At 38.0% G+C, this 15240-nt stretch overlaps 1 protein-coding gene across 6 annotated transcripts in view; it reads right to left on the reverse strand.

Annotated features, from left to right (window-relative positions):
• Positions 1-15240, reverse strand: part of ADAMTSL1 (ADAMTS like 1) — a 1019582-nt gene that overhangs the window by 298718 nt on the left and 705624 nt on the right. The window lies entirely within an intron of this gene.

Consider the following 15240-nt stretch of genomic DNA (forward strand, 5'->3'; position numbering starts at 1 on the left):
GTGGTGTCTACTGTAACTTCTACTTCATTTCTAATTTTACTGATTTGAGTCCTCTTCGTCTTTTTCTTGATGAGTCTGGCTAATAGTTTATCAATTTTGTTTATCTTCTCAAACTACCAGCTTTTAGTTTTATTGATCTTTGCTATTCTTCTCTTTGTTTCTATTTCATTTATTTCTGCTTTGATCTTTATGATTTCTTTCCTTCTGCTAACTTTGGGTTTTGTTTCTTCTTCTTTATTTCCTTTAGGTGTGAGGTTAGATTGTTTACTTCAGATTTTTCTTGTTTCTGGAGGTAGGCTTGTATAGCTATAAACTTCCCTCTTAGAATTGCTTTTGCTGCGTCCCATAGGTTTTGGATCATCGTGTTTTCATTGTCATTTGTCTCTACGTATTTTTTTATTTCCTCTTTGATTTCTTCTGTGATCTCTTGGTTATTCAGTAATGTATTGTTTAGCCTCCATGTGTTTGTGTTTTTTACGTTTTTTTCCCTGTAATTCATTTCTAATCTCATAGCGTTGTGGTCAGAAAGCTGCTTGATGATATGATTTCAATTTTCTTTAATTTACTGAGGGTTGATTTGTGACCCAAGATGTGTTGTATCCTGGAAAATGTTCTGTGCGTACTTGAGAAGAAAGTGTAATCTGCTGTTTTTGGATGGAATGTCCTGTAAATAACAATTAAATCTATCTGGTCTATTGTGTCATTTCACGTTTCTCTTCCCTTATTTATATTCATTTTGGATGATCTGTCCATTGGTGTTAGTGAGGTGTTAAAGTCCCCCACTATTATTGTGTTACTGTTGATTTCCTCTTTTATAGCTTTGAGCAGTTGCCTTACGTATTGAGGTGCTCCTATGTTGGTTGCATATATATTTATAATTGTTATATCATCTTGTTGGATTGATCCCCTGATCATTATGTAGTGTCCTTCCTTGTCTCTTGTAACATTCTTTATTTTAAGTCTATTTTATCTGATATGAGTATTGCTACACCAGCTTTCTTTTGATTTCCATTTGCATGGAATATCTTTTTCCATTCCCTCACTTTCAATCTGAATGTGTCCCTAGGTCTGAAGTGGGTCTCTTGTAGACAGCATGTATATGCGTCTTGTTTTTATATCCATTCAGCAAACCTGTGTCTTTTGGTTGGAGCATTTAATCCATTCACATTTAGGGTAATTACCGATATGTATGTTCCTATTACCATGTTCTTAATTGTTTTGGGTTTGCTTTTGTAGGTCCTTTTCTTCTCTTGTGTTTCCCACTTAGAGAAGTTCCTTTAGCATTTGTTGTAGAGCTGGTTTGGTGGTGCTGAATTCTCTTAGCTTTTGCTTGTCTGTAAAGTTTTTGATTTCTCCATCGAATCTCGAGATCCTTGCTGGCTAGAGTAATCTTGGTTGTAGGTTCTTCCCTTTCATCACTTTAAGTATATCATGCCACTCCCTTCTGGCTTGTAGAATTTCTGCTGAGAAATCAGCTGTTAACCTTATGGGAATTCCGTTGTATGTTATTTGTCATTTTTCCCTTGCTGCTTTTAATAATTTTTCTTTGTCTTTAATTTTTGCCAGTTTCATTACTTTGTGCCTTGGCATGTTTCTCCTTGGGTCTATGCTGTATGGGACTCTGCACTTCCTGGACTTGGGTGACTCTATTTCCTTTCCCACGTTAGGGATGTTTTTGACTATAATCTCTTCAAATATTTTCTCTGGTCCTTTCTCTGTCTCTTCTCTTTCTGGGACCCTTATGATGTGAAAGTTGTTGTATTTAATGTTGTCCCAGAGGTCTCTTAAGCTGTCTTAATTTCTTTTCATTCGTTTTCTTTATTCTGTTCCACAGCAGTGAATTCCACCATTGTGTCTTCCAGGTCACTTATCCGTTCTGCCTTAGTTATTCTGCTATTGATTCCTCCTAGTGTAGTTTTCATTTCAGTTATTGTATTGTTCATCTCTGTTTGTTTGTTCTTTAATTCTTCTAGGTCTTTGTTAAACATTTCTTGCATCTTCTTGATCTTTGCCTCCATTCTTTTTCCGAGGTCTTGGATCATCTTCACTATCATTATTCTGAATTCTTTTTCTGGAAGGTTGCCTATCTCCACTTCATTTAGTTGTTTTTCTGGGGTTTCATCTTGTTCCTTCTTCTGGTACATAGCCCTCTGCCTTTTCATCTTGTCTATGTTTCTGTGAATGTGGTTTTTGTTCCACAGGCTGCAGGATTGTAGTTCTTGCTTCTGCTTAGATTTGTTTTTAATTTTGTCATATGTCCATTTATTAGTGTGATTTATTGCTGTATCAGAGAAAAATGACAATAATAATTTTTGAAAAGACAGGAGTTTGTATTCTGGTGTCCGAGTTTGTCTTATTTTTAGATCTGTTGGTAAGTTCATGTTTTTAAATACTCTTCTCTCTGAGCCTATGAGGCTGATACTTAATCTTATTTGTATTTTTTAAATGAAAGTGCCTTATAAAAAATAAATTTATTTATTTATTTTTGGCTGCATTTGGTCTTCGTTGTGTGCATGGGATTCTCATTGTGGTGGCTTGTCTTGTTGCACAGCATGGGCTCTAGGTGCATGGGCTTCAGTAGTTGTGGCTTGCGGGCTCTAGAGTGCAGGCTCGGTAGTTGTGGCACATGGGCTTAGTTGCTCCGTGCCATGTGGGATCTTCCCGGATCAGGGCTTGAACCTGTGTGCCCTGCATTGGCAATTGGATTATTTACCACTGCGACACCAGGGAAGTCCTGAAAGAGCCATTGATAACACAGTTGGGTACATATAAAAATAGTTCGCCCATGGAAGCAACTTAAATGTCCATTGACAGATGAATGGATAAAGAAGATGTGGAATACACACACACACACACACACACACACACACACACACACACACACACACACACACACTGGAATACTACTCAGCCATAAAAAAGGAAATAATTCCATTTGCAGCAACATGGATGGACCGAGAGGTTATCACACTAAGTGAATTCAGACGGAAAGGTAAATACCATATGATATCCCTTATATGTGGAGTCTAAAATATGATACAAATGAGCTAATTTACAAAACAGAAACAGACTCACAGACGTAGCAAACAAACTTATGGTTACAAAGGGGAAAGGGGGTGCGGGATAAGCTGATATGAACTATTATGTATAAAATCGATAAATAACAAGGTCCTAAGGTATACCACAGGGAACTATATTAAATATCCTGTAATAAGCCATAATGGAAAAGAATATGAAAAAGAATATGTATATATATATATTATATATAATCTGAAAAAAATATATATGTGTGTATATATATATATATATAAAACTAAGAATATATATGTGTGTGTATATGGATATCTATCTATCTATCTATCTATCTCTGAATTACTTTGCTATACACCAGAAAGTAACACAACATTGTAAATCAACTACAGTTCTATAAAAAAGTAGTCTGCCAATCTTGAGGAGGTTTGAATGGTATATTTTTTCTCTTCATGACAACTTTATTACTCTTAAAATATATCCAATAAAGTAATGTGAAAGTAAGAATTTGTGTCCTTCAAATCCCCCCACCACATTGTTTATCAGTGTTGCACACTGGAGGATGCATACTGGACAGGCCAAACAAGGTGCAGCCTCCTCTACAGTTGAGGAACTTCATCCTTACAGTTCCCTAGGCCAAAAACCTTGGAATCACCCTTGACTTCACCTTTACCTCTAATCACTTAGAAAGTCCTACTGTCCCTAGAGTCAACATACTATATTCAGTCGATTTTGAGAGCACCAACCTTTCATGTTTTTACATATGTAAAATCAGAATGTGCCTCACAATAGATAGCATTTATATTCTCTCTCACAGAGGTAGTAATCCTGTCATCGTTTTCTTTGCCTGCAGAGATGCCAACCTCCAAACAGGCAATACATCAAACTTGCAAAATGGGTGTCAGCAGCTTGGAAGAAGATGCCAAGACAATAGTTCAACGCAGTATTTAATCTCTTGAAATCCAATGGTTGTGGCGGTTGTAGGGAGAGGAGGAATCAGAGGCATGTAACATTGGCTTTTTTTACATATATGTGTATAACTGAGTCACTTTGCTGTACAGCAGAGATTTGCACAACGTTGTAAATCAACTATACTTCAATAAAAAAATAAAAGAAGTGCTTAACAACGTTCCCAAAGTGGGAGCCCAAAGCATGCTACATCTACATAATTGCAAACCTGAATCAAGAACCCAATATCAAGACTTCTGCTTCCTGTCAAGATGAAGGGACAGGGCTTAGGCTTAATCTCCTACCCGAAACAATCAAAACGTCAGGAAAAAATTATATGAAAGGTGGGCTTTTAAGATGCTGGATATAAAGCAAAGAAGGACAGTGATTCCTGAGATTCAGGAAACATGAGATGAACCCTAAAATTGCCTCAGTCTTCTGCCTTGAAAGACCTCCTAGGCCATCCATGGAAGTGGGAACTTGGATAGAGCCCAGCGGATTGCTTGAGTTGAGGAGACAAAGGTAAGGGTCCAGAGATCAAAGTGGCTAGAGTTTGAAGGACAGGTTATCTCTCTGTGTCCAGAGAGGACAGAGGACATAGAGACAACTCTGGAGATTTAAGAGTATTCCCTTTAGGTGTCTAGCAGCATCAACATACTAATCAGTACATGTATGTGAAAAACCAATCTGAGGCCAGGAAAAGAACCACGCAAACAGGACCACACAATACTGAACCCACACATATAGGACTGAGAATAGTATTTTATCCAGCAGCTAGGCTGGAAAACTTAATAATTCATGGGACACTGCACTGAGTACTTAGAAGGGTCTTGTCTCAGCAGCAGGGCACATTTACCACTAATCCAAACATGGCTTAGTCCTGTCTACCAAATTTTAAGACCCCAAAGCATCAAACTGATTCCAAGTAACTTAACTGCTTCTAGAACAAAAGTCAGGAATATTTATAGGAATTAAAAATATCTAGTCTTCAAGAAGGTAGAATTTGTAATGTCTGAAATCAGGTCAAAAATTACCCAGCATGCAAAGAAATTTCCCCAAATACACCTCATACCTGAAAAGAAAAATCAATCAATTAAAACATAGAATAGACATTAAAATATTTACTGTAATTCTATTTCATATGTTGAAAAGGTTAAGTAGAAAAAAAAAACTCCAATCCCAGAGAATTTCACTGGTGAATGCTGCTAAGCATTTAAAGAAGAAATAACATCAATCCTATATTCTCTTCCACTAAACAGAAGAGAAGGGATCACACTTCCCAACTCGTGGTATGACGTCACCATCATGCTGATACCAAAACCAGACAAGGATAGTATAAAACAAGGACACTCTAGACAACTCTCTCTTATGAACACAGATGTAAAATAGCAAAAAAAATTTACTGGTAAATCAAATCCTGTAATCTATATAAAGAATAATACACTATGACCCAGTAGAGTTTATATCCCAGGAATGCAAGGTTGGTTCTTCATTTGAAAATCATTTAATGTTATCCATTACAATAAAAGTCTAAGGAACTTTCACATGATCATATCAATTGAGGCAGAAAAAACATTTGACAAAATTCAACATTAGTTCATCATAATAATGCTCAGCAAATTAGGAATAGAAGAGAACTTCCTCAAGGTGATAAAGAGCATCTACAAAGAATCTTCAGCTAACAACATACTTAATGCTAAGAAACTAAATGTTTTCCCTCTTAAGATTGGCAATAAGGTAAGAATATCTACTCTTGCCACTTCTGCTCAACATCGTATTAGATATCCTTGCCAGTAGAGTAAGGTTATAAATAAATAAGTAGTTTACAAATTGAAAAAGAGAAAGTAAAACCATCCTTATTTGTAAACAATAATTGTTTACATAGAAAATTAAAAAACTCTCAGAACTAATAAGTGAGTTTAGCAAGTTTGCAAAATAGATGGCCAAGAATAAACTAGCAATACATAACTGGAACCTGAAATACAAAATACGATGCCATTTGTAACAGCTGCAAAATAATGAAAGAGGTATAAATCTAACTAAAATATATGCTGAAAACTAATAAAGGCTGATGAAAACAAAGAAGACCTAAATAAATGGATAGACATGAAATGCTCATAGGTTAATATCTTAACATATTAAAGATGTAAATTCCCTCCAAATTAACCTATAGAATTAAAAAAAATTATAATAACTATCTCACCAAGATTTTTTTTGTATAGATAGATAGATAGATAGACAACCTGATTATGTGGAAAGTCAAAGGAATTAGTATAGAATAGCTAAGATGACTTTGAAAAGGAGAATAAAGTTAGAACAATCAAATTATCTGATTTTAAGACATACTTTAAAGCTATAGTAGTTAAGACAATGTGGTACTGGTGAAGGGATCAACACATAGATCAGAATAGAGAGTCCAGAAATAGACCCACATAGAAATGGACAATGAACTTTAGATAGTTTAAAAGGCAATTCAAGGGAGAAAAGATCATCTTTTTGACAAATGGCTGAAAGAATGGGACATCGTTATACAAAAAAATTTCAACCTAGATGTAAAATTTATACCTTATATAAAAATTAACTGTGGACATCTCTGGTGACGCAGTGGTTAAGAATCTGCCTGCCAGTGAAGGGGACATGGGTTCAAGCCCTGGTCTGGGAAGATCCCACATGCCGTAGAGCAACTAAACCTGTGCACAACAACTACTGAGCCTGTGCTCTAGAGCCCGTGCAACTACTGAGCCCACATGCTGCAACTACTGAAGCCCACACGCCTAGAGCCTGTGTTCTGCAATGAGAAGCCACTGCAATGAGAAGCTCGTGCACCACAATGAAGAGTAGCCCTGTTCTTCACAACTAGAGAAAGCCTGCGCACAGCAGCAAAGACCCATCACAGCCAAAAAGACAAAGGAGAAAACTTTGTGACCTGGGATTAGGCAAGGAGTTCTTAGACATGACATTAAAGGTGCAATCCATGGAAAGAAAAAATGATAAACTGGTCTCCATCAAAATTAAAAGTTTTTGCTTTGTGAAAGATAATGTTAGCAGTTTTGAAAAAAGAAGGTACCTACTGAGAGAAAATATTTTCAAGTCACATATCTAAGAAATGACTAGTGCTCAGAACATGTAAACCTGCAATATTCAAAACAACCTGTTTTAAAAATTGGCAAATGACTTAAATTAACACTACATCAAAGAGGAAATAAGCACATGTGTGACCAGCAGAATAATTCCCGGCCCCTCTTCCTGACAAAGATGTCCATATCCTAATCGCCAGAACCTATGAACATGTTATGTTACATGAAAAGGGGGAATTAAGGTTGCTGATGAAATTAAGCTTGCTAATCATCTCACCTTAAAATAAATAAGAGTATCCTAGATTATCTGGGTAGGCCTGATGTAATCACAAGCCTTCTTTAAACTAGAAGAGGTAGGCAGAGGAGGCAATTAGAGTCATAGAAAGATCTGAAGATGCTATGTTGCTGGCTTTGAAGATGCCAAGGTATGCAGATAGCCTCCAGAAGCTGGAAAATCAAAACAGAAGAAAATGGACTCTTCCCTAGAGCCTCCAGAAGAAACACAGTCTTGCTAACACCTTGATTTTAGTTCAGCAGGACCCATTTTAGACTTCTGACTCTCCAGAACTGTAAAATAATCGTGCTGCCTTAAGCTACTAAATTTGTGTTAATCTGTTACAGCAGCAACTGGAAACTAACACAACCTGAGAAGATGTTCAAAATCATTAGCCATTAGGAAAATGAAAATGAAAACAATGATGAGATGCCATTATTCACTAATTAAAAATGGCTAAAATAAAAAACACTGACAATATCAAGTGCTGGGAAGAATGCAGAGCAAGTGAAATATTCATATATTGCTGTGGAAATGCAAAATAGTAAAATACTCAGGAAAACAGCCTGGCAGTTTCTTTTTTTTTTTTTTTTAAGATTTTTATTTTTTTAATGTGGACCATTTTATTTTTGAAGTCTTTACAGAATTTGTTACAGTACTGCTTCTGTTTTATGTTTTGGTTCTTTGGCTGCGAGGCATGTAGGATCTTAGCTCCCTAACCAGGGATCAAACTCACACCCCCTGCATGGGAAGGCGACCACTGGACCACCAGGGAAGTCCCAAGCCTGGCAGTTTCTTAAACATACACCTACCATATTATCTAGCCACTCTACTTCCAAATCAAAGTATTATGTTAACAGTTGGTTGAATCCATGGATGCAGACTCCACAGATACCATTTATATAAAATTCCAGAAAATGAAACCTAATCTATAGTGACAGAAAGAAGATCAGTGGTTGAAAGAGGATAGGGGCAGGAGGGAGCAGGAGGGAAGGATGACAAGGGCATGAGAAAACTTTTGGGATGATGAATATTCATGATCTTGATCATGGTTATGGTTTCACAGGTGTATGTATATGTGAAAACTCGCCAAACTTTATAAATAGCCCGTTTGTACCTCAATAAAGCTGTTTAAAAAGAGCCCAATTCCAATGGATTTTATTTCTTTTGTGGACTCTTTTAAATATGCTGTATCACAAGTAGCCCAATAACGTGTAGAGACTGAGTCCAAAAATGATTAAAGAGAAGTTGAAGTTGGAGAAAAGTTTTTATTTCATTTATCAATTTATTAATTCATTTATTTTATTTTCCTTATCTCTATGCATAAGAGTAACATATGATTAAAAAAATCTAAATCTACAATAGATATTTTGGTAGTTCTTTTTATTTTTTTCACTGTATATCTTAATTTAATTTAATTATTTTTAATATCTTTATTGGAGTATAATTGCTTTACAATGGTGTGATAGTTTCTTCTTTATAACAAAGTGAATTGGCTGTACATATACATATATCCCCATATCCCCTCCCTATTGCGTCTCCCTCCCATCCTCCCTATCTCACCCTTCTAGGTGGCCACAAAGCACCGAGCTGATTTTCCTGTGCTATGTGGCTGCTTCCTGCTAGCTATCTATTTTACATTTGGTAGTGTATATATGTCCATGCCACTCTCTCACTTCGTCCCAGCTTACCTTTCCCCTTCCCTCTGTCCTCCAGTCCATTCTCTGCATCTGCGTCTTCACAGCCTTATTATTATTTTTTTAGATTCAATATATATGTGTTAGCATACAGTATTTGTTTTTCTCTTTCTGACTTACTTCACTTTGTATGACAGACTCTAGGTCCATCCACCTCACTACAAATAACTCAATTTCATTTCTTTTTATGGCTGAGTAATATTCCATTGTATATATGTGCCACAACTTCTTTACCCATTCATCTGTTGATGGACACTTAGGTTGCTTCAATGTCCTGGCTATTGTAAATAGAGCTGCAATGAACATTGTGGTACATGACTCTTTTTGAATTATGGTTTTCTCAGGGTATTTGCCCAGTAGTGGGATTGCTGGGTCATATGGTAGTTCTATTTTTAGTTTTTTGAGGAACCTCCATACTGTTCTGCATAGTGCATCAATTTACATTCCCACCAACAGTGCAAGAGGGATCCCTTTTCTCCACATCCTCGCCAGCATTTATTGTGTGTAGATTTTTGATGATGGCCATTCTGACTCGAGTGAGGTGATACCTCATTGCAGTTTTGATTTGCATTTCTCTAATGATTAGTGATGTTGAGCATCCTTTCATGTGTTTATTGGCAATCTGTATATCTTCTTTGGAGAAATGTCTATTTAGGTCTTCTGCCCATTTTTGGATTGGGTTGTTTGTTTTTTTGATATTGAGCAGCATGAGCTGCTTGTATAGCTTGGAGGCTAATTCTTTGTCAGTTGCTTCGTTTGCAAATATTTTTTCCCATTCTGAAGGTTGTCTTTTCATCTTGTTGATGGTTTCCTTTGCTGTGTAAAAGCTTTTAAGTTTCACTAGGTCCCATTTGTTTATATTTGTTTTTATTTCCATTTCTCTAGGAGGTGGGTCAAAAAGGATCTTGCTGTGATTTATGTCATAGAGTGTTCTGCCTGTGTTTTCCTTTAAGAGTTTTATAGTGTCTGGCCTTACATTTAGGTTTTTAATCCATTTTGAGTTTATTTTCATGTATGGTGTTAGGGAGTGTTCAAATTTCATTCTTTTACATGTAGCTGTCCAGTTTTCCCAGCACCACTTACTGGGCATATACCCTGAGAAAGCCATAATTTAAAAAGAGTCATGCACCACAATGTTCATTGCAGCTCTATTTACAATAGCCAGGACATGGAAGCAACCGAAGTGTCCATCAACAGATGAATGGATAAAGAAGATGTGGCACATATATACAAGGGAATATTACTCAGCCATAAAAAGACACCAAATTGAGTTATTTGTAGTGAGGTGGATGGACCTAGAGTCTGTCATACAAAGTGAAGTAAGTCAGAAAGAGGAAAACAAATACCGTATGCTAACACATATATATGGAATCTAAAAACAAAACGTTGTGAAGAAGCTAGGGGCAGGACAGGAATAAAGATGCAGATGCAGAGAATGGACTTGAGGACAGGGGGAGGGGGAAGGGTAAGCTGGGACGAAGTGAGAGAGTGGCATGGACATATATACACTACCAAATGTAAAATAGATAGCTAGTGGGAAGCAGTCCCATAGCATTGGGAGATCAGCTTGGTGCTTTGTGTCTACCTAGAGGGGTGGGATAGGGAGGATGGGAGGGAGATGCAAGAGCGAGGAGATATGGGGATATATGTATACATATAGCTGATTCACTTTGTTAGAAAGCAGAAACTAACACACTATTTTAAAGCAATTACACTCCAATAACAATGTTAAACAAATAAAATAGATCTTTTAATAACTACCAAGTAAAATCCCTGAGTGGTTAGAAGGCATTGTGTCATAATTTCTTAATTTCAGTGGAGGCTTTTTTTCTTATTGGTGCATAAAATAATGTCACATCTTTCAATCAATGATGTCTTGGACTCAAAGAAATATAGTATACCCAGAATGGGAAACACTACTATAGTCCAAATCTTCCTCATTCTTGGCCTGGCTTCTTGACTGCTTTTCTTATTTCCATAGTTAGACTCATGATAGTCTATTCTCAACAGAGCATATAGAGTGATACTCTTAAAAAATGAATCAAACGAAGTCATTCCTCTGCTGTGACTTCTTACCTCATTCAGACTAAAAGCCAAAATCCTTACAAAATCATACAGTATCTGTGCCATTCTTCACCCAACCTCACAGTCTTCCGACCTTCATCACTTCTAGTAATCTTCTTTAAACTCACTTTACTTCAGTCACTTTAAGAAAAATGTCAAGAATGCATCTACCTCAGGACCTTTGCACTTGCTTATCTCTCTGTCTGGAATTTTCTTTCCCCTATTTTGTGCATGGTACCCTACCTGTATCTCCCTCAGATCCTTGCTCAAATGCCATCTTATCAGTGAGTCATTTCTTCCTAACCTATTTAAAATTGCAATCCCCTCCAGCACCTTTGCCTGGCAGCCCATCTCCATCTCTTGTTCTTTTCCTTCCCTTTCCTTTTTCCCATGATTTCTACCACCCCATGACACATATATATTTTATGTATTTGTTTCATCCTTTTGTCTGTCCCTAACACCAGTATGAAAGTCCCATAAGAAAAATGGATTTTTGTCTGTTTTGCTCTTTCCTGTGTTTCTAGCACCTAAAACAGTTCCTCAGTACATAGCAGGTACCCAGGAAATATTTGTTGTTGAACAAATGAATGAGTGGCTTGTGAATATAGCCCGAGGTCAGGTGCAAGGTGGAAATTTCTTTAGAGTTCTGTGCTTTCTTTAAAAACATTCATACGTTATGTGTTTTATTATAAACAGCCTTTACCTCAAAATCTTTGAGCCAGAATGATAAACCTGGAATACGTTTACCCATAGCCATTATAAATCAGCCTAAGCACAGTCTGAGAAGGAAAGCTAGGTATTAGGAGCTTCACTTTATCTTGATATAAGTTAGTTTATCTAGCCCTTGACACTCAAGGGAGAGAGAGAGAGAGCTTTTGGATACCCAGGCATTTTCAAAACATGCAGCTACATTTGAGAAGTTTGCAAAGCTGGAGACATCAGATTGATACCCTATAGGCTGACTCTGGGTGTAAGTATATTCTGAGTACACTTGGAGAATATATAATATAGTACAAGCTAATATCATTTGTGAGAAAATAAGCCTTTAATTTTAAAAATCAAAAGTAAGTCAATGTAAGCTAAATTTGATTCTTTTTTCTCATCGGGTTGGGGAAGTAGAAAAAGGTGACCAGGAGAAATGGAAAGGCTGAACGCAATCAGTGGACAGTCTTTTCCTTCAAATGGGGCAAGAGTGCCTAGGTCTAGCTCTATTTCTGTTTTCTGCATTTGTATTAGGCAATAATAATGTCTTTTAATACAAAGATGGCTTCTTTTTTATTCACCAGCAAATGGCAGCCATTTGATAAGTCTCTCCTACTTCTCCTCTTCCTTCTGGCACTTTCCACCATGGTCTTTCTCCGCTCTATTTTTTCTTTGTTCCCTCGAGGCTTGATAAAATAAGGGAAACACTTGAATGTAAGTTCAGAAGAAAATGAGCTCAATGTGGGGAGTACGAATATAAGGAGTTTGAAAAGAGCGTGTGGCTGGCTTCTAGTGCTTTTTGGCGGAGAGCAGGGGAGAGACCTGGCAGAACTCCTCCAGGCCTACACGGGTGGAAAGCTGCTCACCTGGCTCATACAGTGGGCCCCGCAAAGCAGCCTAATCTTTCCTGCCTGTGGGTCACCTCACAGTCTGTAAATATAGGGTGGAAGGTTCTTCTGGGGGTGGAGAAAACATAAGTGAGGCATCCTGTTCAGCATCTGCTATAGATTGTGGTGAGATGCATGCATATGCTGGGCTTTACTGATATAAATCATTTTGTCATGAGGCATCGTCAGTGCTAAGGTAAATGAATCAATCGCCTTGTGTCATTATGGATCATCATCGGGTTGTGTATTATGTAATCTACCCACTGTTGGTTTGAATAGAGCACTTTTCATTGAGGTATCTATTAGCAGACCTAGAGATGACTTATGGCTCTCAGTTTGCTTTAGTTCTTTCTTTCAGGGCTTCTCCGCCTTTGTTCCAGTGATTCAGGCCCCAAAGGACCCAGATCACCCTTTAAACAGGAGGTTAAGAGGAATATCTATCTGAGCAGAGTGTTTGGGCTTTTCTATGAGGACAGCAAGGCAGGGGACGTGAGAAGGAATAAAGGAAGGAATCTCACCATGAAATCATGCCCCAACGAGCTGCCATACAGCAGTCACTGCACGAATGCCAGTCATCTCTTTTTGTGCCTAACAGAAGTCCCTAGATTCCTAGATAATGAACACTGACTCAATTATGTGACACAAATGATTAGAATGACCTTGACTCTTCAGTATTCCTTAAAGAGCTCTATAAAAGTGACCTTTCGTCTTTATTTTTTAAATAAATATTATAGGGCTTTAATAGATTCTACACTTTAAAAAAATCACATAGTGACCTTTTATATGTAACTTTTTTTTCCAAATATCCCTCCATGACTTCAGAGATTTACAGAAGAATTATGCCTCTATCCTTCTCTAGTTTTCATCTTCTAAACTGTTTAATTTTTCATCTAATAGAGGAAGCTACCAATGCATAACCACAGGAAAAAAATCTCACCTGAATGTACTACATCAATGTCTAACTTACCTCACCCTTCATCATTCTCTCTGCTCCGGTCTTTTTTTTTTTTTTTTTTTCCTTTTCTTCAGAATCACATTTTTTACTGCCTGCAGGCGTGGTTGAATGGGGAGAGTTCCCTACGCTGGCAGCTCCAATGTTTCACATGTTTAAAAGTTCCTAGTCTTTCTTCCTGACTCCTTTTCTTCCCCAGAGCCTCAGCCTTTTGGCGAGCTGCCTTTTCCTGACTTCTCGGAATAGTTCTCCAGCAAACAGTGCCTTTTCTTCTTGACCTACAAGTCCATTTAAAGCCATAACCCCCCCATACGTCAAGTGTTTTCCTCCAGCTAGTCAACAAGTAAAGAGGACAAAACCACAGTCAATAAAGACATTCATTCTCATTTCCCAAGCCAGGGGAGACATGTTCAAAGAGGTCCTCATTAAGGACCTACTGGAGCATTCTGGATAAAGGCAAAATTGAGACATTATGGCAAACAAGGTCAAATTATTCTAAAAAATGCACGGCCTTGACTACAAGGGTTGTTTTATTTCTATCTGCATCTGTTTCAGCGCCTAGAACAGTGATTGTCACAGAGAAGCATGTATGGTAAAATGATCTGGATTCCTGGGTTACTCTGTTGTTGGGTCACGTATCCTGAGAACATATACCGTCTACCCTAGCAGAACCCAGCTGGATAGATATTTGAAGTACTTTGCCTTGATCCATGTAACTGCTTTACAAATGTCCCACTGTGGAAACAGTCAGCAGGTTTTGGGACAGTCCAGAGGAAGAAATAAGTGCTTAAGCTCTGGAATCAGACTCTGGGCTGACATCTTGGCTCTGGCATAGTTGTATAACTCTGAGCAAGTCACATAATCTGTCTAAGCTTCAGTTATCTCATTCATAACATGGGGATAAACAGTACCTTGCTATAAGGTTATTATAAGGATTAAATGAGATGATCGGGGCTTCCCTGGTGGCGCAGTGGTTGAGAGTCCGCCTGCCGATGCAGGGAACATGGGTTCGTGCCCCGGTCTGGGAAGATCCCACATGCCGCGGAGCAGCTGGGCCCGTGAGCCATGGCCGCTGAGCCTGCGCATCCGGAGCCTGTGCTCCGCAACGGGAGAGGCCACAACAGTGAGAGGCCCACATACCGCGAAAAAAAAAAAGAGAGATGATCATGTAAAGTTCCCGGCATGTACATGTACAGTAGGCACACATTTATTCAGCTGCTATAGAGAGATTAGGGCACAACAGTCAATAAATGGCTTCACATGATCACAGCCCAATATCAATTCCAGAGAAAACTGTGATCAGCACTGATCAAAGGTCACTCTGTAAATGAAGACCACGTGATTTCACCGTGGTAGGAGAGCATTAGTTCTGATCTTCCCTCACACTGGGCAGCAAAGCTCACGCTTGCACATAGAGTGTATCTAGATCCAAGCCTAGTTCCCTCCTAATGTGCCTCAAAAGCAAAGGTTTCTTCCTTGGGGTTGCAGTGGGTGACCTGACTTGTCTCACCCAAACTAATCCACAAAACAGGAACATAAATCTCTTCCCACAGTATTTTCAGATTTGTCTTCATTTTGATGGAGGTGTTATTCCCTACTTGCAGGGAGT

The sequence above is a fragment of the Kogia breviceps genome, chromosome 8 (genome assembly GCF_026419965.1).
Source record: "Kogia breviceps isolate mKogBre1 chromosome 8, mKogBre1 haplotype 1, whole genome shotgun sequence".
Taxonomy (NCBI): Eukaryota; Metazoa; Chordata; class Mammalia; order Artiodactyla; family Physeteridae; genus Kogia; species Kogia breviceps.